This window comes from Parambassis ranga, chromosome 15 (genome assembly GCF_900634625.1).
Source record: "Parambassis ranga chromosome 15, fParRan2.1, whole genome shotgun sequence".
NCBI lineage: Eukaryota > Metazoa > Chordata > Actinopteri > Ambassidae > Parambassis > Parambassis ranga.
This window is the reverse complement of record NC_041035.1, coordinates 4,027,424-4,053,368: the sequence shown is the minus strand read 5'-3', so window position 1 is coordinate 4,053,368 and position 25,945 is coordinate 4,027,424. Positions and strand designations below refer to the sequence as shown.

Sequence of the window (25,945 nt, the reverse complement as noted above, 5' to 3'; positions counted from 1 at the left end):
TGATCTCCCCAATGGTGAAGTCGTCTTGTTGAGCCTGAACTAGTTCATCATGGCTTATCTCTGATAAAGGGGTGCAGCACTCTGGGGTGGCATCACCCGAACCAGCAAACAGAGCAGCCACCCAGGCCACATCTTTTCTCTGAGCTAGTTTGCATCCCTGCCATGTTGTATTCACAGCCTCTTGGGACAACTCTTCAGTGCACAGTGACACATAGCTATCAATGTCAAGGGGGACACGGGACAGAGTGTCTGCGTCAATGTTCACTTTCCCAGGTCTATACTTGATGGAAAAATGAAAGTCCGACAACTCGCCTACCCAGCGGTGTCCAACTGCACTGAGTTTTGCTGTGCTCATGATATAAGTCAGTGGATTGTTGTCGGTAAAGATTGTGAAGTGAGGGGCGTAGAAGAGGTAGTCCCTGAACTTCTCGCACACTGCCCACTTTAGAGCCAGAAACTCCAACTTTCCACTGTGCAGGTGATAGTTTTTCTCTGCGGGTGTCAGGGTCCTGGACCCATACCCAATGACCCGTAACTTCCCACCCTGTTGCTGGTAGAGCACAGCACCGAGACCTTGCTCTGAAGCATCCGTGTGCAGAGTAAAAGGCAGGTCAAAGTCCGGATATGCTAGAACTGGTGGGTGGGTTAGCATATCGATTAGCCGTTCAAGAACACTCTGTTGCTCTACAGCCCACTCTATTGGTGTTTTGGATGATAGTTGTGGCCCCTTGCTTTTACTCAAGTGACAGTAGGTCCGTGAGGTGGAGTCTCTCCCCTGCAATAGTCTGTAGAGTGGCTGTGCGATCCTGGAGAAATCCTGGATATAGGATCGATAATAGCTCAGGAAGCCAAGTATCCTTCTCAGGTCCCCCACAGTCTGAGGTGCCTTGGCTTTCAAAGCCAGCACAGCTTCCAAGTCTTTTGGATCCACCCGGACACCTTCTGCTGAGACAAGACGACCGACATAACGAACCTCAGCTTTGAATATCTCACATTTCTCTGGTCGGAGTTTAACTCCTTGATGTCGGAGAGCGCGCAGCACCCTGCGGACTGCCTCCACATGACCCTCAAAGGATGGTGAGTAGCAAAGGATGTCATCGAGGTAGGGAATACAACACTCATCCCTCAGGGGTGCCAGTGTCTCCTCCATACATCTCTGGAATGCTGCAGGGGCATTTGTTAGTCCGAACGGGATTCTAACCCACTCAAACAAACCCCAGGGTGTGGTGAAAGCAGTGACATGGCGTGAGCTCTCAGCCACAAACCCCTGGTGGTATGCTTTCCCCTGGTCCAGAATGCTGAACCATGAGTAACCCCCCAGATTGTCCAGGAGGTCCCTTATACGAGGTAGTGGGTGCCTGTCGGGCACCGTTTTCTGATTTAGCAGCCTATAATCTATGCAGAGGCGCAGCGTGCCATCCTTCTTCCGCACGCACACAACCGGAGCAGCATATGAGGATCTTGACCGGACAATCCATCCCTTCACCAGAAGGTCCTGAACATATTCTTTTACTTCCTTTAGCAGTGGTTTTGGGATCGAGGAATACGCTCTCTGCACGGGAACGTTATCTTTCAGATTTATCACCATCTCTAAACTCGGGATGCAGCCAATGTCACCCCCACCTCTGGCGAAGGCTTGGGACTCCTCATACAACATTGCCTTTACAACTTCCTGTTGCTCGTCATTCAGGTGACTCATGTCAACTGGCGGATGCCATAGGGAGGTGACTGTCTCAGGAGGCTGGGCGTCAGCCTGGTGGCCTCTCATGGGTGCATGTTCATCAAGAGGTTCGGGCCCTACAACTCCTTCCACCTGTTGTACGCTGCCCAGCAATGTCTTCCTATGAAGTGTGACATCATGTTTAGTGTTATTACCCACAGGGATTGTAACATATGGCTTTCCAACATCCTGAATCTGAATCAGACCCATGCCTAGGTCCAGCTGCTCAAGGGGCTGGCTGCCCTCGACAGCCTCAAACAACACCAATGGGTGACACCGGTCCATGGTGGGCGGGACCCGGCACTTCACCCAGGCAACCTGACCAGCAGGAATAACTATCTCTCTGCCACCTGTTCTTATCCGCCCTGTGGGGACACTGGGTTCTGCTGTCTGGATGAACTGTACAATGGTTTCTGCCTTTTCTGCAGAAATGCTGATCGCATGATGAAGTAAAGTGACCAGGGTTGGCACCAACTGTTCTGGCTGTCCCTCAACCAGTTGCTCTAAGACATTGAACCCAATCAAAGGCTTCTCCATCGGAAGATTCCCAACTAAAACAGGCACGCTAACCGACAGGTTGGGATCCTCAGTTCCAGGTAGGTTGATTGTTAAAGGGAGCCAGCCATCAAATGGGATGGGCTCACCGTTAACTGCATACACCCTCATCTCTTCCATTTCCTCAATAATCTCTGACAATGGCCTGATGTCATGGTCGGGCAAATATCTGTCTTTCCAGGCTCTGCTGATGATGCTGACCTGAGCTCCTGTGTCCAGCAGTGCGGTCACCGCCAACCCACTTAGGTTGCACTGAATCAGGGCCTTTCTTCCTATTAACTTAGCAATAGCACCCCTCTTTGTGCTGCACAGCCCTGAGTTAAACTCGGCCGGTCCCGAGCTAATTGTTTCAGAGGCTGGGGACAGTTGAATTCTTGCAGCATTGGAATGTTCAGTTTGGGGCCCTCCCTCGGCTCCGATCACTGGGTGCCCCGCTGCAGTGACCGGTCCAAGTTTCCCTGATTCTTCTGTCCCTTTAAGCAGCCTAACGCCCTGTGGCCTTCCTCCCCACATACAAAACAATGGGTACAATTAGGTCGATTCTGCTCAACACACTGGGGACACCCATAAGGTCTGCCCTTTCTAGTCATGGTCTTCCTTGGGGAATACAGACTCTCGGGTTCTGACTGCCTTTGAAAACTTGTTTGTTTTCTCATTGTCTCGATAATGTTCGCCAGCTCATCTACTTTAGCTGTGAGTTCTTTAATTGGGTCTGTTTTGGGCTTAAGTGCCAAGGACTCCTGTCTTTTGTGGGCTGCTGAGGCAGTTGTGGGATCTAGCTGAGCACTGTGAGCGCTAGATGTAGCCATGCGACGAGAAGAGCCTATTCTCTTTTGTCTCTCACTCTCCTCACTGGTGATTCTCATCACCTGCCGTAGTATTACTTCATCAGTCACATCACTACTGGAGAGGAGAGGCTTTAATTCTCGCCGTATATCACTGTGCTTGTACCCCAGTCCCTGGTAAACTGTATGCAGAAAAACATCTTGCACTGTAGCTGGACTATATTTAATGCCTGCATCTGTAAGTTTACAGGTGAACAATACCCGCTGCTTTAATCCTATCACGCGATAAAGAAATTGTTGTGGTGTCTCACTCTCCTCCTGCCTGGCGCACATTAACTCCCGAAACAACTCTGTACTGTTTTTCTCCCGCAAGTGAGCCTGCAGAAACCCCTTCAGCTCCATCACAGTCAAGTCATCTTTATTAATGAGCATATCCTTAAAAGTACCAGGTTTAATTATCCTGATAACACCACGGACAATCTCTGTGTCAGGAAATCCCTCCTTGACCCCCTCATCCATCTGTCTAACAATATTGTTATAAGTGATGTCTGATGAGTGGTCACCCACCTGACCTCCTTGCACCTTAAACTCTTTCCTTTGGATGTAGGAGAGATCTCTTAAGGAGATCATTCCCTCATGGGAAGACGAAGCAGAGGACAATCGCTGGGCATTGTGGTGGGTCAAGCCACTAAAGAACTCTCTGGTTTGTGCTAGTGACTTTGTAGAATGTTCTGCACTTTGCCCTGTTTTAGATGGCAGGATACGTTCCCTAAGCTTCCTGCCAAGCTCCTCATAACTAGAGAGCATCTCTTTTAGCTCAGGTGCTAGTGATTCAGCTGTAATATTAGCAGGGCTGGCTAACACCACATTCTCTCCTCCAGCAGACAAAGCATTGGTATGAATCTTATTGTCATCTACACTTCTCGCTACTGCTTGTGTAACAGTGTTATCTGTCCTGTGTTCAATAACATGGTAAGGTGACATTGTAACATCAACATCTGTGGGATGGATGGCCTGTGCCATTTGTGTGGTGCGTGATTCTACTTCACCTCCAACATCAAGTGGACACATCACCTCTCGTTCCTTAATAACAGCATCAATTGAGTCCTTTAAAACAAGCAGTTCCACCATCCCGCTGTCTTCTAGCTCCATCAGCTGCCCGCTGTACATGAACGAGCTGACATGTTCAAAACAGCCTTCAAAGTCCCCCTCGGTAAGCTCCGGCAGATCCCGGTCTGATGCTGATCCAACACTCCTTGCGATCTGGAAGAGTTCTTTGGCAGACAGGTTTAGCAGACTCTTCCTGATGTCCCACACCAGGCGTTTCCGCTCTGCATCCGACATGGCAACAGCAGCTCCTCCACACTCTCGCACTCAGCAGCTCAGCTCAGCAACGGACCTCCCAGCTTCCGCTCACAGCTCTCTGTCTCTGGTATAAGCCCCAGATGTCTTCACTGGATCAGCTCCAAACCACAAAGGTGGTGCCGATCCCGGACGAGCCCCCAAGATTTGTTACAGGTCCCAGAGTTGAGACCTGTATAAAGCAGGTGAAACCAAAGCAATTAGGACACGTCTGTCACGTTCATCCCCATTTTGCATCTTAGGTAGATTTATTTAACATCAATCCTGAACCTCCAACATAACACACAGTTTCATTACTTCACCCCAACAATTACTTTTATACAGCCAGTTAAACCAATTTTCCAATACATTCACACTCCCTTTTACACTCACATTTCCATATTATCTGACTCAATGTACACTGCACACATAAACACATAGACTATTTGTCTATACCTTCCATGCAATTAATGTGCATCATTTCTTTCAGTGTTTGACTGTTCAACAAGCATTCAGCATTAAGACTAAATTATATCTGCTGTATTAAAAGTTGGCCCTCTGTAAAAATACAGGTGAGTGAAGTGACTTACTTTGTATGTATTACTTTATCAATTTTACAACAGATTTTACCAAGATTAACTTAACACAACAACAACATTTGACTCATTAACTATAATCCCAGCTGTCTGGTATCACCCTTATTAATGCATAATACATTTCCCCAAGATACTAATAAAGTGCTTAATAACATTAATACAGTGTGAGAACCTCCGTTTGCATTGTCATGCCTTCACCTAGTGTGGGAGCTGGGGGGAGGGGTTGGTAAATCACCGCGATATTCACGTAACTTTCCCCACTTATTTAACTACAGAAAAGTTACAGAAACTCCTTTAAATGACTTAAAAGTGATCAGGATATAACCCGACCTGTTCTTGGATTTGATACTGCACAGTTTACTAACCTGTATAAAGCAGGTGAAACCAAAGCAATTAGGACACGTCTGTCACGTTCATCCCCATTTTGCATCTGAGGTGGGGGATGGAAGACGTGCCCCAAGCGGCCCTCCCCGCAGCAACCCGAACCATAACAAACGTTCCGCCTGGGTTGTTGTTCATAATTAATAAAATAAACAAACTCAAGGAGTGACTCCACATCCCATCATACAACCACCTAAATGTGATCACCCCAGTTTAGGGGTGCCACACGTCATCTATCTCTTCCTTATGTTTTAGTGCGCAGGTAATAACGGTCCATCCCTAAAAACTAAAGAACATTAGTTCCTATGGGAAATTAAAAAGGTCCCCTAACACAAGAAACAAACAAACAAAAAAACAAACAAAAAACTTTTAATAAAATCACAAAGTATTCTCAGTCATCCAGTTCATTTTCATTAGACCCTGACCCGCCCACTGAGGTCCTCCACCACATAAACCATGTTCCCCCACCAAAACACTTAGAAATGATGAAGCTGCTTGGAGGAGCAGAGAAACATCTCACCCCCTGCATGACACACTGCTGTCCTACAGGAGCACATTCAGCGGTAGACTGAGACTACCGAGGAGCAGCACAGAACGCCACAGGAGGTCCTTCCTGCCAGTGGCCATCAGACTGTAACTCCTCCCCTTTCTGTAGGGAGAAGAGCTAGATAATCATGTCAGGCATCACTGTCATTCCCTCCACTGGTCTATATTTATGTTTACTTAGCACCTTACATCTCCATATTTGTATCCATGTATCATATATTGTGCTCATACTGCGTACTGTACTCTTATTTTGGATTATAGTGACACTTATACTCTTATACTCTGTACTTAACTGCATTTAATGTAACTTGATACCTCTGGCACAAGAATTTCCTTCGGGATTAATAAAGTTTTATCTTATCATATCTTATTATCTTATCTTCAAGGATCCCTAACGAGTCAAGCTGACCTGCTTCAAGCTCTTCAATGACGTGCTGACGGCTTCTGTGCAGCAAGTTGTCATACACAGTACAACCACTAGGAGGCAGAAGAGCCCCTAAACAATGAATGTGAGACTGACACATGAAATAATGATGAAAACAATCCTTTATTCACTCATGACCGCTATGATTTATCTGTTCTACTTCACACTCAACAACTCACATGAGGATCCAGAATAACAAATCATAAATCCAGCATAGAGCGGCTCAGTGAATGTGGTCTGGACTCTGTGGAGTAGAGTCATGGTTTCAGAGACACGGTAGAAGGAGAGAATACCTGCTCTGTGATCCAGGTACACTCCTACTCTGGACGAACGAGAAACTGGGACCTCTGTGTAGATTTTGTTGTGACAAAATCTGTACCTGCTTGGGTAACAATATAAAGCCCAAGATTTGTCATTACATCCAAATAGACATTCTTTATAGCTCCCTGGACCGTTCATACTCTTGTATGTGACTGCTACAAAAACTAACAGTTCTTTTCCACAGTCCACCTCCCAGTAACAACGTCCAGTCAGAGTCTCTCTGCTTAGGACCTGAAACCTCTCAGTGAATCTGTCTGGATGATCAGAATAAGGCTGTGGTTGTGTCACACGTGTTACTTTTCTGTTCCCCTCTGATAGTTCCAGCTCTCTGTGTGCTGTGTTTGGATCCAGTGTGAGTTCACATAAAAACTGTAAGAATCCAGCTCTGGTCTCTGGCTCTGGTTCTGACAGTGAGTTGTTTAGCAAGTGGATGTGGTCCTGTGTGTGTGAGAGCTGTTCCAGCTCAGCAGCTTTCCTCTTCAGCTCAGTGATCTCCTGCTCCAGCTGCTCCTGACGCTCTCTGACTCGACTCACTTCAGCTTCCTGCTGGGATCTGACCTGCTGCTTCACATCAGACTTTCTTTTCTGGATCAGACGGATCAGCTCAGTGAAAATCTTCTCACTGTCCTTCACTGTTTTATCAGCAGAGCGACAGATGGCCTCCACCTCCTGTTGGAGCAGCTTCACATCTCCCTCTCTGTCCTGGACTCTCTGCAGGATTTGTTGGAGACTCTCCTGGAGCTCTCTCTGTCTCTCAGTCCTCTCTGCTGCAGCTGAGACTATGTTGTGGCCTTTATGTTCATCCACAGAGCAGAGTAAACAGACAGACTGCTGATCAGTGGAGCAGAACATTATCACCTCATCATGACGAGAGCAGATGTTCTGCTGGAGGTTCTTGGAGGGCTCCACCAGCTTGTGTTTCTTCAGCTGAGGCACATCGTAATGAAGCTGCAGGTGTTCCTCACAGTATGAAGCCAAACACTGCATGCAGGATTTGAAGGCCTTCAGTTTTCTTCCAGTGCAGACATCACAGGCCACATCTTCAGGTCCAGCATAGCAGTGATCAGCAGGAGCAGCTTGGAGTCCAGTTTTCTTCAGATGCTCCACTTAACCTGCTAACATGATGTTTTTCACCAGGACAGGCCTCGGTGTGAAAGTCTTCCTGCACTGAGGGCAGCTGTGGATTCTCTGCTCATCCTCTCTGTTCCAGTGGCTTTGAATACAGTTCATGCAGTAGCTGTGTCCACAGGGAATCGTCACCGGATCCTTCAGTAGATCCAGACAGATGGAGCAGCAGAAAGCTTCCCGCTCCAGACAAACACTGTTGTGGTTCATGTCAGCTCTTGATAGCAGGGCCACAGATGAAGAACTGTACTTAAACCAACACCTGCAGAAGACAGCAGAATAAATCGATTATTTCAGTGAGTCATGATGTAGAATTTAACCTGGTGCACCTGGAACAGTGTGGGAAGTTCTGACCGTCAGTTCACAGTAATGTACCACATTTAGCTGCCATCAGCTTCCGGGACAAGCTACATGTGAGGGAGGGAACTACGGAAGCCCAGTAAGATCAGAACTACACTTTATTTCTTTCCAGGTTTTATTGTCAGTTAGTAAAGGGACAAAATAAAGTAAGTGTAACCGCCTCCAGCTGCTACGGAGTCTAACTCCTTACTGACAATACAATCAGTCAGAACGTGCTGCAGAGTTCAGCTTTTTCATAATAAGTCGTAAATACATCGTGATAAACTCGGGTAAGAAAGTTAATAATGGATTGGTACAACTGTAGCTAACATGTAAACAAAGTGGTAAACTTACAGAGCACTTGTAGCAGCAGCAGCTTTACTGTCCCGAGGCCTCTTTCTCTTCTTTGAGCGCAGAGAAATGAAGAAAAAGCGCGACAAAGAGGTCTGCTGACGACGTGATTGAGTACCGACTTCCGGCAAGATGGCGAACCGGGTGCATGTGTATGTTTGAGCTCCATCTGCATGTCCCAGATTTTTCCACTAAACTTGCTCTCTGACGTTCAGTTTTACACCCTTTTGGAAAGAAATTGTTTAGCACCAGCACTTCTGATTCATGAAACCCACCGTAACAAACCGAGGAAGCGTAACAGCGGGCGGACACGACTACTCAGTCAACATGGAGTTTTCGACCGACGGCGCCAAACGCAAAGACCCTTTTTCACCGGTCAAAACTCAACCGAATGCTAAAAAGAAGGACTCAGGGAAGGAGGAAGGTGTGTCTGCTATTCTGGAAGCGATAAAACAACTTACCAGTCAAACCTCTGCACTTACTGACAAGGTAGACTCTCTCGGCACTCAGATACAACAAAACTCTGTGATGCTTGCTAACATGGCGAAGGCTGTCGAGTTTAATGCGGCAGAGATTAAAGACTGTAAAACTAAACTACAAGCAATGGAAAAGGTCACGACTGCAAATAAGAAAGACAACGCTGAGTTGAAAGAGAGAGTCCTGGATTTGGAACGATATAAGCGACGCTGGAATCTGCGGATTAGGGGGATAAAAGAGAAGGAAGGAGAAAATATTCGTGAAGTAGTGACCAACTTGTTGGCTAAAATCTCCCCCACATGGTCCCCGAACATCAACCACATTGTGGACTCTGTTCACCGGCTGGGTCGTCGAGAAGAAAACAGGACGAGGCAGGTCATCATCCAATTCACACAGAGAACGCACCGCGACGCACTGTGGAGGATGACCAAGGACTCGTCTGTCTGCAAGGACCTGGGGATCGGCTTCATGGAAGACCTCTGCAGAGCTGACAGGGAGACACGCGCAGCGGCATGGCCGAAGATTCAACAGGCGCGAGCAGCAGGGAAGCGGGCCTACTACAGAGGTGGAGAGGCTTACATCGAAGGACAGAGAATCACTTAACTTGTAGCTGAGTGACAGGTTTTATATGGAAACAAGATTGCACTTTTTGGTTGTGCAATACAAGGGGGTTTACTTTATTATCCAAATATTTTGAAGAGCTAAGTTTAAAAATATTTTGATATTGAAGGGACATTGCCTACGTTTGGGCTTTATCACTTTTTCACTTAAACACTTTACTGTTTTGCGTGCTAGTAGTTACTAGCTGTGTTTACTCGTTCCATGTTGAATACTTTTGTTTCTTTTTCTTGTTTGTCGTTGAATGCTAGGGGCCTAAGAGACAGCACTAAGAGAAAAGCAATATTTTTGTTTTGTAAAGGTGAAAAAACGAACTTTATTTTGTTACAGGAAACACACTCAAAACCAGAAGACGAAAAATTTTGGATTAATCAGTGGGGGGATAAGATCCTCTTCGATCATGGTTCCACTAAATCAGCAGGTCTGGCTATTTTGTTTCATAACTCCCCTGGCACTCTTATAACCTCTAAATATAGCAACAATGGAAGATGGCTAATCTGTGTTTTGAAATTTGACGACCAGTACATTATTTTAGTAAACATCTATGGTTATAATAACCCCACGCATAACAGACAACTGATTTCAGAGGTCTCTGATGTCATTAAAAACATAAATATTACTTATCCATTGGCCAGTGTAGTTATGGGGGGTGATTTTAATATGGTTAACGATGAATACCTTGATAGATACCCTCCCAAAGGTCACTGTAACTCTCAAAACCCTGTCCTATCAAACTTGTGTAGTAACCACAATTTATTAGACCCATGGCGTTTCAAATACCCTGACACCAAACAGTACTCCTGGTTCAAACCAAATGATGTTACAAAGTCCAGAATTGACTATTGGTTAATTTCTGCTCCTATATTACAGATGGTCTCTGGCTGCTCACTATCTGCTGCTCCTCTTACGGATCATTCTGTTGTTAAAATTAGCTTTTCACCACCTGGATCCAACTATAGAAACAAAGGCTATTGGAAATTCAATTCAAGTTTATTAAATAATTCAACATATTGTGATGGTATAAAGAATCTAATCACAGAGGTTGAAAATGAATGTTCCCTAACCTCACATGTATCTAGATGGGAATTTCTTAAATTCAAAATAAGAGCATTTTCCATTCAGTTTGGTAAGGCTTACAGCAGAAGTAACAAGCAGACTGAGTTGAATTTAATTAAAGAAATTAACACCTTCTGTTTGAAGACGTCACTATCTGATAGTGATAAGCAGGAGTTACTAACTTTGCAAGCTAAACTTGATGAAATGTATCTTAAAAAAGCAGAAGGGGCCTATGTTAGATCGAGGGCCAAATGGATGGAGGAAGGTGAAAAAGGTACAGCATATTTTTGCCGTCTAGAAAAGAGAAGACAGGTGAGAAATTCGGTTAAAACCTTACTGATCGGGAACCAGCTATGCTCTGACCCTTCCAACATTGCTAGGGAAATCGTTTCCTTTTATAGTAAGCTGTACTCCTCCGTGTTTTCTATAAATGACTCTGATGCATTTTTCAAGCACATAGAAAATTCTATTCCATGTATAGAAGGTGACTTTGCAAGGTTATGTGATTCTGATATTACTGCTGATGAGCTTGACAAAGTAGTTGAGAGCCTATCTTTGAATAAATCCCCAGGATGTGACGGTCTGACATCCAACTTCTACCGTCATTTCTGGGACTTATTAAAAAAACAATTTAGTCTTATGCTAAAAGAAGCATCTGATAATTTAATGTTCCCTCCCACTATGAAGCAAGGAGTTATTACTTTGATCCCTAAACCTGGCAAGGACCCAAAAATATTGGATAATCTTAGACCTATCACACTATTGAACACTGACTATAAAATTATAACTCACGTTTATGCTAATAGATTAAAATCTGACTTAGACAAAATTATTAGTGACTCCCAGTCTGGTTTTATGAAAAACAGATCTATTCACAACAATATTCGGTTAATTCTTGATCTTTTAGATTATAGTCATTTAATTGAGGATGATGGATTTATTCTTTTCCTTGACTTTTATAAGGCCTTCGACTCAATCGAGCACCCTTTCATTTTCCAATGTCTTAAACGTTTTGGATTTGGTGACAAATTTCGAAACATCATTGAATCTCTTTATGATAATGCAAATAGCTCAGTCTCATTACCAGGGGGTACCTCGCCAAGGTTTTCTATCAAACGTGGGATTAAACAGGGATGCCCAATCTCCCCTTTTCTTTTTATTATTGCCACTGAGATGCTCTCTATTTTTATCAAGAATTCGAATATTGCTCCCCTAAATGTTTTAGGCAAACCTATAATCATTAGCCAATTAGCGGATGATACAACCATTTTTATGAAACAACTATCTGAGATTCCAAAAATATTACGAAACATTGAAATATTTTCTAAAGCCTCAGGGCTTAAACTCAATTTAAACAAATGTGAACTGATGCCAATCCATCAATGTGCTTTAACAAATATTTACAACATTCCCATAAAGACAATAGTCAAATATCTGGGTGTATATATCTCTAAAGATGTCACTGAAAGAGAAAACAAAAATATAAAGGAGGTTTTGGATAATTGTCAAGCTAAACTTAATTCCTGGTTACTGAGAGATATAAGTTTATTAGGTAGAGTGTTTTTGACTAAGATGGAGAGCATTTCGAGGTGTATTTATCCTGCATATTCTCTAGCCATTCCTAACAGAGCCATCAAAAAGATTAATCAGATTAATTTTGATTATATTTGGAAAAGAAAAACTCATTATATTAAGAAAGTGGAAATGACCAAAGAATATAAATATGGAGGTTTACAAGCCATAGACTTTGATTTCATAAATGGAACCCTGAAAATGAATTGGTTAAAATCCCTTTTAAATAGCAACACTTTTTGGTTTCATATTCCTAGAGAAATTTTCAAGAAATTAGGAGGTATAGAATTATTATTAAGATGTGACTTCATCATTCAAAGGTTACCTGTTAAACTCTCCCTTTTTCATCAACAAGTTCTTTTATATTGGAAAATGTTATACAATCATAATTTCACTCCACACAATACACCAATTTGGAACAACAGGTACATAGTGGTCAAAAACAAATCCCTTTACAACAAGGAACTGATGGATAAAAATGTTTGGTCTGTGGTTCATTTTCTTGATGAAGAAGGATGTATAATGTCCCATGAAAACTTTTGTTTGAAATATAATTTGAATATCAATCAAAAATCCTTTAATTCAATAACCAGAGCTATTCCTTCTCCCTTTCTGGGCCTAATCAGACGAAGCCTTTCAAATTCCTCGGTCGTCACTCCCTGTCTTCCACATCTTCTAGTGGGTGGATGTGACTTTGCTTCCACCAAATTTCCTAACAAAACAATTAGATGTATGTATAACGAAATTTCTTATCCCCTTCTGTCATTCAGAAATTCAATTGGCCATGTGTTCACCAAGGACACTCCTTAAGAACAAAGTACTTAAAGTTCCCCATCACTCCTAAAGCTAAAGAAATGCATTTCAAAATACTGAATGGTGTGTATCCCTCGAATGAGTTTTTACGTCAAAGGTTTGGTTTTGACACAAATAGATGTTATTTTTGTGACGATATTGAAACTACAGATCACTTATTTTTTCAGTGTATGTTCTCAGAAGCTTTTTGGACTGATATTCATGACTGGCTTCATACCACTGTTCTACTTGAACCCTTCTATCGTAATGATATTATTTATGGTTTTATTTCACAAAGTAAGGAATATGATTTCTTGATTAACAATATCCTCATCCTTGGGAAATTTCACATTCACAAATGCAAATACATGTCAGTTAAACCTAGGTTTTTTGTGTTCCATAACGAATTTGTTTCCTTCACTAAAGCCCTTAAAATAATGAAAGGAAAGTATGCAATCAAACTTTTTAATTTGATTGACAGATTTAATTTGCTAAATAAGCCCTAGCATCCTCTTTATTTTTATGTATTTATTTCTTTTTCTCTTAGTTTTAGGGTTTTTGTATTTGCACTTTACAACCCTGAAAGAGAAGCCTACATTATAAATGTATTGTTTTTTTTTTTTGTTTTTTTTTTTCTGTTATATGCACCTGTTTCTGTTTAAATGTCCATTATGAAGACATAATGCCATAATCTAATGTACATTTTGTCAATAAAAAAAAAAAAAAAAAAAAAAAGACGTGATTGAGTACCGTCGCGCTATTGATGACGTCAAAAATCACAAAACAAACATTTTCTGATGAAGTACATGCAACACGGTTACATTCCTTTAAACGTAAACAATCTAAAAATGTTTTAATTCCAGTATGGACACTGGAAGGCGGCCTTTTACTGCTGCACGTCCAGCTGCGGTCACTTCCTGCAAAGGTTCCACGTGACAGAGTGAACTACGGAAGCCCGTGAAGTACAGAGGGTGCAGCGCTGCAGGCGCCTCTTTTCATGAAGGAGGTCCAACACACTGATGGCCTTTGAAAGAAAATAAAAGAACATGTCAGCTGATCATTATTCACTCAGTCTCCACAAAATGTGCCTGATAAGACGTGAACGAATGAGGAAGTGAACCGGTGCCTCTAAAAGGGGGCGAGTCAGAGATAAACTCAGGGTTTGTTGAAGAAAACCTGCTCCAGATCAGGTTATGTTTAGACTTAGTTACCATGGTAACAGACACAATCTCAACAAAATGGAACATGTCGGCCTCATACAGTGTCTGGTCTGTTGATGGTTAAACACACACAGCATGTATTTACGTCCACAGGGTCACAGTAAACAGAGCCTTCAGTGCAGTAAGGTGTCATACACAATACAACCACTAAGAGGCGGAAGAGCTCCACTGAAACTTCTCTTTATAACAAAATCACTTCTGATGTCTCTCAAGCTCATTAAAAATAAAAAATTGATGTGTTTAGTTTTGTTTTAATGTCTCTTGTCCTGTAATTTCTCATGTAGATCTGTATTTTATTAATTGTTGTTTCTTATTTTTGATTATCTCAGTTCAGTTTTTCATGTCTTGGAAATTTCAATAAAACTTTATGGATAAAACGATGAATGTGAGACTGACACATGAAATAATGATGTACACCATTCTTTATTACCCTGATGAAAAAACAATTTTAGATTCTTTGTGATTGAAACATCTGGAATCATGAAAAAACGAACTTGTCCTCTACATAAAAATCAATACATACAGAAACCAAATAATCACATTGAAATGATAATGTATCACTCAAAAGAAAGCTTTAAGGCTCAAAATACACTCAAATATCCATGTGTAAGAGCTCAGACAGATCTCCATGTTGGATTTCATGTGGACATGTTTGTATGTACTCACACATGGTGTTTACAGTGTGGTTAACGTCAAAAATACAAGTTATGAAGCCAGCTTGTGATGAATCTGAGCCTTCAACATTTCTTTCTGTCTCAAGGACCAAGAGAAGAGCTCATGACCTCTATGATTGATCTGTTCTACTTCACACTGCACAACTCACATGAGGAGGAAAGGCCGATCCAGAGTCCAGCATAGAGCGGCTCAGTGAATGTGGTCCGGACTTTGTGGAGGAGAGTCATGGTTGCAGAGATGCTGTAGAAGGACAGAATACCAGATTTGTGATCCAGGTACACTCCTACTCTGGAGGGAGGAGGACCTGAGACCTCAGTGTGGACGTTGTTGTGATAAAATATGTACATGTCTTGGTTAAATTCCAATGCCCAAGATTTCTCATTGTATCCAAATCCACATTCATTCCAACTCCCTGCTCTGCTGATACTATTGTATGTGACTGCTAGAGCAACTCCTCCTCCTCTCCATCCCACCTCCCAGTAACAACGTCCAGTCAGACTCTCTCTGCTCAGGACCTGAGCCCGCTTAGTGAATCTGTCTGGATGATCAGATTAAGGCTGTGGTTGCGTCACACATGTTACTTTTCTGTTCCCCTCTGATAGTTCCAGATGTCTGTTTGCTGTGTTTGGATCCAGTGTGAGTTCACATGAATACTGTAAGAATCCAGCTCTGGTCTATGGCTCTGGTTCTGACAGTAAAAAATCCACTTCAGTCAGTGACTGTGAGACGTTTGTCCACGTCTGTCTTAGAGTGTCCTGTAGTTTGTCTCTGAGCCCTGACACAGCTGCTGTCACATCCTCAAAGTATCTCAGAGGACGGATGTTGATGCTGGATGAGTGTGTAGACTCACTGAGTGCTGACAGTGAGCGGTAGTTGTTTAGAAAGTGGATGTGGTCCTGTGTGTGTGAGAGCTGCTCCAGCTCAGCAGCTTTCCTCTTCAGCTCAGTGATCTCCTGCTCCAGCTCCTCCTGACGCTCTTCGACTCGTCTCGCTTCAGTTTCCTGCTGGAATCTGACCCGCTGCTTCACATAAGACCTTCTTTTCTGAATCAGATGGCTCAGCTTAGTGAAGCTCCTCTCACTGTTCTTCACTGTTTTATCAGCAGAGCGACAGATGGCCTCCACCTCCTGTTGGAGCAGCTTCACAGCTCCCTCTCTGTCCTGGACTCTCTGCAGGATTTGTTGGAGACTCTCGTGGAGCTCTCTCTGCCTCTCAGTCCTCTCTACTGCAGCTGAGACTATGTCGTGGCAATTATGTTCATCCACAGAGCAAAGTAAACAGACAGACTGCTGATCAGTGCGGCAGAACATCTTCATCACCTCACCATGAAGAGAGCAGATCTCCTGGAGGTTCCTGGAGGGCTCCACCAGCTTGTGTTTCTTCAGCTGAGGCACATCGTAATGAAGCTGCAGGTGTTTCTTACAGTAAGAAACCAGACAGACTAAACAGGACTTTTTAGCTTTCAGTTTTCTTCCAGTGCAGAAATCACAGGCCACATTTTCAGGTCCAGCATAGCAGTGATCAGCAGGAGTCCAAGCTTGGAGTCCAGTCTTCTTCAGCTCCTCCACTATTTCTGCTAACATGATGTTTTTTCTCAGGACAGGCCTAGGTCTGAAAGTCTTCCTGCACTGAGGGCAGCTGTGGATTCTCTCCTCATCGTCTCTGTTCCAGCAGCTTTGAATACAGTTCATGCAGTAGCTGTGTCCACAAGGAATAGTCACCGGATCCTTCAGTAGATCCAGACAGATGGAACAGCAGAATGTCAGTCGGTCCAGCTGATGCTCTCGCTGCGCCATTTCACCTCAGTGACTGAGTGTCTCACAGAAATGTGTCAATGAATGATCAGAGTATGTGGAAATGTGGAAAAGCTTTGCTTTGTTTGTGTCAGCCTGTCACCAAGGTAACAGCCCTGCCTGCCATCCTGTATCCATGGCAACCTAAAAACGGCCCCTAACTGCAGCTCTCTCTGTCCCCCTCCTAATGCATTTCCAATGTAAAAAAACACCCTCTAAACAACTTGTTTTTGTCAAAACTTTAACAGACAAAGAATATGGACACCATGAGAATCGCAAGAAGTTGCTCTACAACACAGTATAATTTTTATGTCTATGATGTCAAAGATGTGGAATTGTCAGCGAGTTAGAAAATATGGCTGCTCTGCTTCTCTGTTTTTGGTTTTACATTATGTCTTAATGGAAGAATGACCCGAACAGCTGGCTGTACAGGCAAAACGGTTTGGTGTTCAGTTTTAGGAGTGACACCATCAGAAAGCCATCCACTTTTCCCACCTTTTACATTTTCCTTCTCTCAACATTCTAACCCTTAAACAATCAAATCTGGGAATCAGAACTTCCACTATCTGAGTCTACCTATCTGGAAAGAATTTCTTTGTCAATCTCATCACTGACCAACTACACACCATTCTATGTCACATTCCCACATTTCCATGCTTCCATTCTTAAGGTCTCCATAAATCAGAACCCCACAGCATCCAAACTCTATATGGGTTACATATCTTATTCCATCAACATAACCCTAGAAGCCATGTTCCTCCTGGATGTCTGTGGCTTCTTACTTCGTCCGAAATTCAATGCCAGGGTTTCAGACATATGCTCACCCTTCAGATACCATCATATTCAACCCTAAAAGAAGCAAGACTGACTAGCTCGGTTTCCACAGTCCATATAGCTGTTCCATCTCAATTTATTAGCCTCTATGAAACTATCCTAGAATTCATCTCCATGCTACCCATCTGGACCCCTTCTTTACTACTGCGTAGCCTATATGATGTAGATCAGGGGGTGGGAATGTTATGAGGGGTAAGGAGGAGATCCAGGCGCAGGTAAGTTTAACAGTGTTTAATAAATAAAAGGAACAAAAATGATGATCGAGGAGATCTTACTATGTAGGTAATGCAAAGAACTGGCGCTGACCCAGAGGAGGAATGACGCCTAAAGGTAGGGTAGGAGATTTCATGCTGATGCACTTTTTGTTTTTAGTGTAACTTCTCTTTACAGTCTGACAGCAACCGATTAGTTCGGCAGTTTTGCGTTAAAACGAAGAATATTAATAATCTGTGGAAGCTATAAAACGCTGCGTGGAGTATTGGCTGGTTGTCACTCTCTTCCTGCTCTGCACGCACCAGAGGTACATGAACTTGACGCGCATGAACGCCAAGTTAAACACCGGATCGGAGCATGATGGCGGATGGCAGAGACGCTACCAGCAAGTGAAAAAAGAAACTGTTTTTGGAAATGCCACCACCAGAAAACGGCTTGATGCAGAAAGATGTGAGACAAGAGTGGTTATCGACACGACTTTGCAGTGCTGGCTACAACTGAGAGAGCAGAAGCGGCTACAGAGTGCTGCTGGGGTGGCCACAGTTTTTCCGTACAGGTAGGCAGCTTTCACCAGGCTAAGTTTGCTAACGTGATGCTAACATGATGCTAACAGGCTCTGATCGGCAGATTTCTGCATTTTGAAGCAGGTTTTATTCCATTTACAGGTTTTTTCTGCACCAAACCAGTCTTCACCTGCCCGAGGACAGCACGTGATAATAATGATCACTGATATTATTCTATATATGTAATGTATTTTATTTAAATCCAAATACAGTAAGCTGTTGCCAAATATCTGGTTTTCATTATTTGTGCATTTTAAAATAACAAATGTAAGACATTGAAAGTTTTCTGTAATAGACAACAAACACAGTTACAGTTTTTCAGTGAACAGATATTTACTCTCATGTATGATCAACCAAAAAAGAACTGAAGCACCAGTTCTAGGTGTGGGACGCTTCCCTGCTATACAGGCTTGTGTGTGTCAGCATGAGGATGCACCAGTCACCAGGTTGTCCAGAGCATCATCTGAGCCTGCAGCTCCCTTAGAAACAACAGCTGGCTGCACCTGCGTCAGGAGGACCATGGTGAGGAGGTCAGATGTCAGACTTGGTTCAGAGCTGATGTGTCTGCTCCAGGCTCAGGATTTAAATTCTGACCTGTCAATCAGTAAACAATTAACATTTATATATTGTCAATAAACAGAGTTTTACTGTCCTTGAACAGGTCTTGCATATGATTGATGACAGACTAAAGTAGAGCAGGTAGGTGTCTGGTGATATGAGGTGGCTGAATATCTGTAGGGAGCAGACTGCTCTGTAAACAACATAAACACCAGAGGAAATGCACTGAAGATTCATATATTTAATGCTAACTGGCTGTGTAGCATCGCTGCCCTTGTTGATTAGCTTTACAAACTGACTGCGTAGGAACACAATGTGCTGAGCATTCAAAGCAAAGATGGTGTAGCATCATGGATAACATGGTGACTAGTTTTACATAACTGCTGTGGCTAGTTAGCCTGCAACACTGCACTCATTATTATATAAATAATATTACGCACTGTTTTCATACACTAACACTTTCACTTGGCAGATCTAGCTTGCAATAACTGCCACATTTGTGTTACATATTGGTATATTTGTTATGATGATGTTACGTGTTTTTACCTGTGAATGAGATCCGGCTGATGCAGGTCAGTCATCTTCTGTGAAAACATACTGTGCGTCCCTGTGATTAGGAGGCGTGGCTTCAGGGTGGGCTCAGAGAGAAGGAGGCGGGAGTGTATTTTCAAATTCTGGCTGTTACTCACAAAGTTTTCAAGATCTTCTACCCTACCTTAAAGAGTCCACCAGGAAGGGAGGAGCGATTGGAGACAGTTGAGTGTAATCAGCCATGACTCCACCCAGCAGATCCAATGCACCTGGAGAAAAGAGAGGAAAAACAAGCAGAGCAACAGAAAAAAGGACCAACACATCCACAAGGGGGCATAAATATTTCTCACCACAGTACAAGTAATGGGGGAAGCCACAAGGTGGTGGGCCAGAGTCTGGATAAGTGCTAACTTAGAGCTCTGAATAGCTGGCTTCCACTCAGATACATTGGTGACGGAAAAGATCTACGATGAACTGGTTATATAATAAAAAATAAACCATGTGAATGAATGCATCTGTTTGAATTTCATAGCCTATTATTAATGAACTCTGTATTAACCCTCTTTTATTAATGGCTCTCACTCAATGTTCACATGCGAGTCAGCCATTTCCTCCATAAAGTGCTATCAAAACATATGAAAGGAATCACCTGACAAATTAAAACTCTGGAAAACTGCTTGTGCATTTCAATCACATCTGTCATACCAGACATTCCACTCATTGAGTGAAAAAACTCAAGGATGCTTTATCTACCACACCTGTCTACATTTCTGACTGCCTGATCTGTTATAGGGGTGAAGTTATGCCCTTTTATCTTTTGTAAAAAATGGTATGAGAACAACGCATGGCTAGAATACTCCCCGAGCCATGATGCCATGTTTTGTTTCAGCTGCCACCTTTTTTAAATGAGGTAAAACAGGAAGGAAAACAGAAGAAGTTAATCGATGGAGAAAGGCTGTGGAGAGAATTACAGAGCACACTGCCTCAGAATCATACATGCGGTATTGTGAGGTGGAACAACTTTAAAACGGAGGCAACTTTCGAAATGGATGACTGTGCATAACATGCTGCTTAAGACAGGAAAAGAGAAAAAAAATGAGAAATCCTGTCCCACTTACTAGCCATCAGTCTTTACCTGGCAAAATCGAGGTAATTACCTAAAGTTGGTACAGGTGTTTAGCAGATATGACAGTGTAATTAAATTACACCTGGAAGTCATAAAAGAGAAGCAGCAGCAGAGGTGAAAGACGTCTTGTCTCACTCCTCTCCAACAGAAGTCAAAATGATATAATCAAATCTTTGGCCATGTCAGTCACACGAGTAATCCAAAAAGAAATCCAAGACAGCATAATCTTTTCAATTCTTGTAGATGAAACCACAGATGCTGCACACACTCAACCGGTTTCTTTTGTTATCAGGTATGTGCATAACATGCAAATCAAGGAGCACTTTCTTCAGGTGTGTGACGTTCATACCACAACTGGAGATGGTCTTGAAAAGGTAGTGATCTCTACTGGAAGAAAATGATCTGATGTCAAGAATCCTAAAAAGAAATCCAAAGGCCTTTTACACACGGTCAGGCACATTGCCCTAATCTGGTGTTAGTTAAAAGTGCAAAGTCAAACGTCTGTTTTGTCAGCTTCTTCAACTTAGTTGAAAAACTTTATACTTTTGTGACCAACTCCTCCAAACGGCACACTGCATTTATTAAAATGCAAAAGACAATGTACCCTGATTAGCGCCCAATGGAGCTGCAACAGCTCCCAGACACACAATGGGCCTGCAGAAAGTCATGCAGTTTCATGAGGAAATGACAGAGCAAGACCCACCAGACTCTTCAGCAGGTGATGAAATGATTCTTCTCAAGATCATCAATATTGGACCAACATAATCTCTCAAATGTTACAGGTCCGAGGCTCAGACCATGTTGACAGTTGATAATTATGCCTGTGTCTAATTCCTGTTAAACAGTAAGAAAGAGGAGAGACACAGAGACGTGATGCTCATTGCTTCGTTGCACTGCACACAATGAATTTATTAAACACATTCCAGTGACTTATCATTTCTTTGCATTACTATGCTATATGACAAATGCCCTATGACATGAATGTAGAACTGTGTTTTTCTTATATTCCTTTAAAACTAAACTTTCCCATGAATTGTCAATTCACATCAGCTTCACAATAAAACAATTCACCATTCTGATTCTGACATTACCATCTCATCTTTAGAATACATTTCTTATTTAACCTTGCTGGTTGATAGTAGGCACTGGAGAAGCTAATAAGCACTAAATAATGAACACAACTTGCTCAGATAAACAGAGTGAGTCAGTGTGCGCGCGTGTGTCACCTGGAAATACACATACATCAACAACTTGACAGCTGCATATCTTCTCATAAAGAAACAAATACTCCCCTTATGGACAACACATAAGCCACACTGAAGGTGACTACACTCAAACCATGAGCTCATATTAAACTATTAACTTCATAACAATACAGAGTCTAAACTCACTTACATAGAGACTGCTAGCTTGTTAGCTTTGCGCTAGCTTAAAACACAGTTAACTTTAACTAAGGCTTTCATTACAACACAATATACGTGCCTGCAACCTTACACGTTTTGTTAACATCCCAAACACTATTACTTGGACTAGTTTTGAGCTTCACAAACCTGTTAAACAGTAAGAAAGAGGAGAGACACAGAGACGTGATGCTCATTGCTTCGCTGCACTGCATACAATGAAGGTAAGTAGACGCCTCCACTGTATACACGCCCCGCTGACACTGAGCCCATCTCGTACTGCCTCCTACTGCTCAAACAGTGCACAACAGGCTTGTGTTTACAGATCACAGAAACCTTAACTGTTACTTTAAATCACAATCAGACACAGAAGTATGCCTTAAAATAATAATAAAATAATAATAATAATAATACCCCACCTGTGACCACACATTAGTGGGCGTCACACAAACATCAGATACTGAAGAATGGAGGAACTCTACAACACCTCGGGGAACCAAAGTTATGGTATAAATTATGATGACAACACAAACTACGGCTGCTTTTTTGGAAACTCTGCATTCATCTTTGTTTGTGGTGACATGGATCATCTTCTGCATCGGGCTTCCTTTGATCATAGTGGCCATCATCACACTTTATTTTCTGGTATGTCATTGATGGATGTGTTGTGTGCAGTCTGTCTATAACATATTGATTATGTGATATACCTGCCTCCTGAATGCATAAGTGAACAGACCTGGGAGGAGGTGTTAAAAACCTGGTTAACGTCTATGCACTTTTTCTTTCCCCATACAGATCCGAAAAGATCATGTTGCTCCAGTTTATGTCATCAACCTTCTACTTTCTGACCTTTTCCAGCTCTGCTGTATGATGGTTTGGGTGACAGACAAGACCTGTGAGAACTCTGAAATATTTGATTTTCATTATTTTGGTCTAATGATCAGCGTTGGATTCATGGTGTGTGTTTCCATGGAAAGGTAATGCAGTATTCTGGTTATAGGATAAGCCTGCTGCTCTACCACTGAGCCACTGTATAACATAATGTGTCTGACAAAGTGTGTGAGATGACCCCAAATGCACACTTTCAGCTAAATAGGACACTTAACTTTAACAAGAGAGAGTTCTGTAACACTGGGAGTGTAATGACTGAAATACTCTTTATAGGTGATTCAATAGCAGACTAAAAGCAGAACATGAGGTAAAAGTTGGGCAACAGGTGCTGCTTTATTTATAACGCACTTTAAAAACAACCAGTTGTAAAATTATACAGTAAAATAAAATAAATATAAATAAATATAAGTAAAACCAGGTGAAAATGTCAATGCTGTGCCAAAGGCCAATTAACAAACTTGTGTGTTTTCAGAAGAGTTTTAAAAACAGGTACAGAGGAGGCCTGTCTAATGTACAGAGGCAGCTTGTCCCTCTGAGCTTCCTCAGTTTTAGCACCCTCAGGAGGAGTTGGTCAGCCAACCTGAGAGCCCAATAAGTCACGTAAGGATGGAGGAGCTCAGAGAGGTACAGTGGGGTAACATCATTCAGACACTTGAGCAGTTAAAAATGGATCCTAAAGTGCACAGGCAGCCAATGAAGAGAAGATAAAACCATAAAGAACATATCTTTAACTTAACCAGCCAAGCCTTGCACCACAAGGCTCTACACCAGATATTCTTCCCCCAGCTGGGGACATGCCGTTGTGGTTTTGTTGTTGTCTTTTTACAATGTGTGTACACAGGAAGCTTCATGCAGACAAGAAATATGTTTTGTTGTTTCCAGTCAGTAGATTAACAGCCTTTTTGTTGGTAGTCAGATATTCAGCACTGACGGTACGGTGTAATTGATTTGAATCAAGTAAAAGTCCTTTTGTGTGAAAAATGGCAGTATCTGTGTCTCACTGAAATAATAAAGGTACGGTAACATCTTCAGAGGTCAGTTTGTCCAGTCTGTGTGTTACAATGAGTCCAGTATGAGTCCATGGCATTAGTGTGTGCAAGATTATTCTTAAAAAGCACAGTAGTAGAAAGAGTTACTGCAGGCCAGGAGGATGATTTAATGATTATTGCTTCACCCTTAAGATGTTACGAAAGATATTTAGACAGAGTGGCACAGAAATATCAGTGTGAAACATGGTGGTGATGAAATGACATGACAGCAGGAAGTACTTAATGCTACAACATCTGACATATGACGAATGTTGTTAAGAGGCGTCATTACTGTGTGAGGTTTATACTGTCTGACAACACAGCTGTGAGGAACCAATTCAGGTACAACTACCAAAGTTAAGAAGTTTCTGTTAAATTAAGTGGATTGATAACACACTGTAAGTAGACCAAAGATTTAATTTGTATTTCTTAAACAGCTCAAGCTGTGTTTTACTATAATCATTGTGTATTTATTGTAAAGTTAAAGCTTCAGGGGACATCAGTGATGTTGACACATGCTAAATATAATCTCTCACACATGAGATCACATTGCTACGATTTACGTCCTCAACCTGTTCATTTCTGACCTCATTCAGCTCAGCTGTATGATTGTTTGGGTGTCAGACAACAAGGCTTCAATGGTCTATGATGTATTTGATTGCATTTACATTTTTGGTGTGATGGTCAGCACGGGATTCATGGTGTGTGTTTCTCTAGAAAGGTAACTGTCTAACCAGTTTGAGTGGATTTACTTAGTACTTATTCTGATGCACCTTAAAAACTGTCTGTGTTTGTCTGTCCTGTCTTGCAGGTATTTGGTCATTGCCCACCCACTGTGGTACAGATACAGAAGGACCGTTAAAGCTCCTGCGTTGGTCTGCATTGTGGTCTGGGTCCTTCCTCTTGTTTATGTCCTACCTTTATACTTCCAGGTTGATTTTCACATCAGAGAAACCATCTATGCTATCCTCTGTCTCCTGTCCCTCCCTCTGTTCATGTTCTTCCTGGTTGGGACTCTTAGAGCTCTGTCCTCAGCTCGCAGTGTCCCCTCTGATGAGAAAAGAAGAATTGTGGCTATCTTGGTGGTAGTGCTGCTGATTTACACGATGCTCTTCCTGCCCAGCATCATCTGGTCTCTGACAGATGGGAAGCTAACTGTATTTTTAGCTGCGGGACTATAATTCTTCTTCAGCTGAATCCTCTTGCAGACCTGACCATGTATGTTTTTATTAGGAAAGGAGCCATAGACAACCTCTTGTCTTCACTGTGCTGTGACAGAATGGACAGTGATGCTGATACACAGCATGAATGAAGTAAGAAGAAGAAATGTAGATAAACAGAAGGACTAAAGCCTAAGATCAGAGCTATAGACAAGCTTTTACTGTGTTGTTACAGAAAGTGTGTACATGGGCAGCTTCATGTAGGCAGAGAATGTGTTTATTTTTTGTTGTTGTAAGATTTGTAAGATTAAGTTGGAAAAAATGTCATTCTGTACAGTTCCCACTGTAAGAAACACTGCAATTATAACTGAGTCAAGTGCAACATCCAAAGGTAAACAGTTTACCTTACATATCCTACAGACATGAAAAATTGCCTTTCCACACTGGTATAGACGGCCCATCTTTAACCACATCTCTTATAACACTGTGGAAGATTCCTATATCATGTCTGTAATTCAGACTAAAAGCAGAACATGAGGTTACAGTTGGGCAACAGGTGCTGCTGTCTGCATAAAACATCAAGAAAACACTGTGACGTGCAGTGAGGGTTTTTATTAGTCAATAATTTTCCTTTTGTCGGCCTCTTCACATGCTCTGTTGTACTGCTGCTGTACAGTATATGGTTGCTGGTTGCTGCAGTGAGCTCTTAATGTGCAGACAGGCTCAATTTGACTGGTACAATTGACCAGCAGGTAATCTTAACGTGGTGTAAAACTGTTCCCATTGTCAAGGCTGGAAGAGGGAGAGACCTAAATAAACAACTCACAGACAAACGAAAGATAAGAGATAAGATAAGATAAAACTTTATTAATCCCAAAGGAAATTCTTGTGCCAGAGGTATCAAGTTACATTAAATGCAGTTAAGTACAGAGTATAAGAGTATAAGTGTCACTA

General features: G+C 42.3%; 3 pseudogenes; 1 reads left to right on the top strand and 2 right to left on the bottom strand.

The window, feature by feature from the left end:
- Nucleotides 1-6,452: 6,452 nt before the first annotated feature.
- On the bottom strand, nucleotides 6,453-8,598 carry LOC114447702 (E3 ubiquitin/ISG15 ligase TRIM25-like; annotated as a pseudogene).
- Nucleotides 8,599-15,019: 6,421 nt separating this feature from the next.
- Nucleotides 15,020-16,690, bottom strand: LOC114447622 (tripartite motif-containing protein 16-like; annotated as a pseudogene).
- A 5,741-nt stretch (nucleotides 16,691-22,431) lies between these two features.
- LOC114447621 (ovarian cancer G-protein coupled receptor 1-like) lies at nucleotides 22,432-25,170 on the top strand (annotated as a pseudogene).
- The last annotated feature ends 775 nt before the right edge of the window (nucleotides 25,171-25,945 follow it).